This window comes from Marmota flaviventris, chromosome 4 (assembly GCF_047511675.1).
Source record: "Marmota flaviventris isolate mMarFla1 chromosome 4, mMarFla1.hap1, whole genome shotgun sequence".
NCBI classification, from domain to species: domain Eukaryota; kingdom Metazoa; phylum Chordata; class Mammalia; order Rodentia; family Sciuridae; genus Marmota; species Marmota flaviventris.
The window spans coordinates 166,145,085-166,149,292 of NC_092501.1; the positions used below are offsets into that span (position 1 = coordinate 166,145,085).

The 4,208-nt window shown below is 40.3% G+C and overlaps 1 non-coding gene across 1 annotated transcript; it reads right to left on the reverse strand.

The window, feature by feature from the left end:
• Positions 1 to 1,055: 1,055 nt before the first annotated feature.
• On the reverse strand, positions 1,056 to 1,162 carry LOC114095622 (U6 spliceosomal RNA). Its single transcript, XR_003583289.1, has one exon. It is a non-coding gene; the product is annotated as a U6 spliceosomal RNA (small nuclear RNA).
• Positions 1,163 to 4,208: the final 3,046 nt, after the last annotated feature.

Genomic DNA, 4,208 nt, shown 5'->3' on the forward strand with positions numbered 1-4,208 from the left:
GGACTTCCAGGGGCTGCACTAGTTCCCGTCCTGCCAACAGCGCAGCGTGTCCCTGTTTCTCCTCCTCCCCTCCAGCGGTGTTGTGATGTGGACCCCTAAAGACTGCATGTAGTCTGACTTGCATTTCTCTGCTTGCTAAGGATGTTGAACATTTTTCACGCATTTGTTGGCCATTTTTAATTCTTCTTTTTTTTAATATCAACTATTTTCTTTTATTGAATATCGAACATGTGATCATGCCAATAAAATAAAAATAAAATAAATATTACATTACAGAAAATGTCTGCTAAAATATCTTCACCAGAAAATGAAACTTAGATTCCTATTATACTTTATTTCAAACAAAACAAAACAAAAAACTTCTAAAGTTTTTCTTTTTTTGTAAAGTCTGGAAAATGACTGAGTCTTGGTAAACATGGTGATATTTAATATCACCACTGATTTCTCTCTTTCTTTCTTTCTTTTTTTTTTTTACTTCTCTTACCTTTCAATACAATTCCTACAAGGTTGTGTATGAAGAACCATAAGTATTTTCCGGTCGAATGACGACAGTGCAGTTTGGTATTTTAGACTGACAGGTAGACATGCAGCTACAGGTGTAATACTTACAGAGGCAAGTCCTGGGTGGGAGAGGCATCTAGGGTTGTGCCTTCCTTCCTTACCACACTGCTCTACGCCACATGCTTTTCTTTTTTTTTGGTTGTGTGATTTTTATGTAATTTTAAGTATTAATTTTTTAATACATGACAGTGGAATGCATTATAATTCTTATCACACACATAGAGCCCAGTTTCTCAGACGTCTGGTTGTCTACACAGTATATTCACACCATCCGTGTCTTCATACCTGTACTTTGGATAATAATGATCATCACATTCCACCATCACTAATAACCCCTGCCCCCTCCCTCCCTCCCTCCCTCCCCTCTGCCCTGTCTAGAGTCCTCTATTCCCCCCATGCTCCCCTCCCTACCCCCCTGTGAATCAGCCTCCTTATGTCAGAGAAATCACTGGGCACTTGGTTGGGGGGACTGGCTCACTTCACTGAGCCTTGTCAAACATACGGAGCGCTTCACGGATTGGCGTGTCACCCTTGCTCAGGGGCCATGCCAGTCTTCTCTGAATCGTTCCAGTTTTAGTGTATGTGCTGCCGCAGCGAGCACGGTATTTTGATGTAAAGTTTTTTGAGCTTTTTATATATTCTAGATTTTAACCGTTTGTCAGAAGAGAAGCTGGCCAAGATCTCCTCCCATTCTGTGGGTACTTTTGTTTCCTGTGCAGAGACTTTTTAATGTGACGTGTCCGTTTTTTAACTCTTGGCGTGATTTCCTGAGCTTCAGGGCTCCTGTTGACAGAGCTATTGCCCTCGTTTTCTTCAATCTGGACAGTTGACCTGCGTTTCCTTCAAGCTGACAGTTGACCTGCGTTTTCTTTGAGGACTTACATAGCTTCTGGTCCTTGATCCAGTTGGAGTTGATTTCTGTGCAGGGTGAGAGGGAAGGATGTAGTTTCACCCTTCGACATATAGACGGCCAGTTGTCCAGCACCATTTGCTAGAGACTGTCCTTTTTCCAGTGTGTGTTTGCGGCACCTTTGTCAAGGATCAGGTGACCGTATCCGTGTGGTTTGCCCCGTGCCTTCTACTCTGTCCCGCTGGTCTGAGGGTCTCCTTTGTGCCAGAACCACGCGGTTCTGTTACTGTAGCTCACAGTATGACTTCAAGTCGGGCATACTGACGCCTCCAGCGTGGTTTTTTTTTGGCTGCGAATTGCTTTGGGGATTCTGGGTCCTTTATTCTTCCAGATGAACTTCAGGAGTGTCTTTTCTAGATCTGTGGAGAACGCCATTGGTGTTTGGCCGGGGATGGCATTGGTCACTATATCACTTTGGGTGGTGTGGCCATTACTAGTACTAACTCTGCCTGTCCATGCACATGGGGTCTCTCCATCCTCTGTGCCTTCTTCCTTGAGACGTCTTTCACCTCCTTGGTCAGATTTATTCCTAGGTACTCTTTGTTTTTTAGTTATCGTGAATGGAATTTCTTCCCATTTCCTTCTCAGTGCATTCATTGTTGGTATGGGAGAGAGCTATTCATCTTGGCAGGTTGATCTTATAACTAGCTACTTTGCCAAATTGGCTTCTCAGCCCTGACCATCTTTTGGTGGTTTTTTGGATCATCTAAGGAGAGGACCGTATCATCTGCACACAGGGATGGTCCGAGTTCTTTCTTTCCTACTGCATCCCTTTTGTAGCCTCCTCTCACCTACCCTCTCTGATAGAATCTCTGACCCCATCTGAAGTAGGGGTGGTGACAGTGAACTTTCTGTCTTGTTGCAGATTTTAAAGGAGATGCTTGCAGGTTTTCCCCATTTTCTGAGGTTAGCTTTGTTTTTTTTTTATATATAACCTTTATCACACCGGGGTAAGTTCCTTCTATCCCTAGTTTCTTCATGGTTTTACCATGGATGGGTGTGGGATTTTGTCGAAGACCTTCTCTGCATCTATTGAGACTACCTAGTGATCTTGTCAGTTCTGATTTCTTACACATTTATTGATTCGTGTACATTAAATCACTTTGCATCTCTGGAGCAAAACCAGCTTCACTGTGGTGTACGACGTTCTACTACGCTGTTGAACATGGTTTGCTGACTTATCAATCCTTTTGTGTCTATGTTCATCAGGGATGTAGGTCTGTGGGTTTATTTCTTCAATGTGCCCTTATCTGGTTTTGGTGTGAATTTGATACTGGCTTCATAGAATGAATCTGGAAGTGTTCAGTCCCTTTCTATTTTATGGAATAATTTGGGGAGTATTGGCATTATTTCTTCTCTAAAGTTTAGGTAGAATTCAGCTGAGAATCTATCTGGTCCTGGGCATTTCTTTGTTGAAAGACTTTTTATTACTGCTTATATCTCATTGCTAGTTATACATCTTTTAAGGTTTTCTACGTCCGCTTGATCCCATTTTGGCAAGTTGTGGGGGTCTGGAAATATATCCATTTCTTCTAGGTTTTTCAGTTTATTGGTGTGTACATTTTCTCAAAATAGTCCCTAATGATCTACTGGATTTCTGTGATGTCAGTAGCGATTTTTCCTTTTTTTATCTTTAATTTTATTAATTTGGTTCTTCTCTCTTTTTCTCTTGGTGAGTTTGGCTAAGGAATAACCAATAATATTTATCTTTTCAAAGAGCCAACTCTGTTTCATCAATCTTTTGTATTTGTTTTATCCTCAAGTTCATTGGTTTTGGTTCTGATCTTAATTATTTTCTTCCTTCTGGTTTTGAAATTGGTTTATTCTTCTTTTTCAAGAATCTTGAGATGTATCATTAGGTGGTTTATTTGGAATCTTTCTGATTTTCAAATATAGGCACTCAGAGCTATGAACTTTCCCTGTAGACCGATTTGGGTAGGTTGTGTCAATAGTCTCATTAGAGTCTAAGAATTTTCCCATTCCTCCCATGATTTCTCGTATCACCCATTCATCATCAGGAGTACTGTTCCACCTCCATGTGTCTAGACAGCGTCTGTAGGTCTGATTGTGTTGATTGCTAGTTTTATTCCATGATGATCTGAGAAGATGCAAGGAATTATATCAATTTTTTTCTATTTGCTTAGAGTTGCTTTGTGGCCTAAAAACAGTCTATTACAAGAAATATAAGCAAGCAAGCTAATACAACACCTCCTAAGATTTACAACTCACCAGCAAATGATCCCCAAAATATCGAAGTGGATGAAATATCAAATAAGGAATTCAAGCGAATCATTTCAAAAATGATCAATGAATTCCAAGAGAATACAGGAAAAAACCGAGTGCATTAAGGAAGTCAGTACAAAATATGAAAGAGAAATCCAATGAGGGGATAGAAATATTGAAATAGATCCACACAGAAAGCTTGGAAATGAAAGACACGATAATTAAGTAAAATGTTCAGTTAAAAGTCTCTCTAATACAGTAAACCATGCTGAAGACAGACCCCCAGAGCTGGAAGACAGATGGACAGCCTTGAGCATTAAGACAGCATTAAAGAAAAAAAAGGTAACCGTGATCAGAAAATACAAGAACTGGGAAAACAAGAAGAGACCACATTGAAGAATCACTGGAATTGAGGAGGCAGTGATAGCAAACTAGTGGGAAATAACAAAATAAAATTTTGCAAATCCTGCAAATTAGGTGGGTAACCAAATATAATAGGCATTTAGAACCCCAA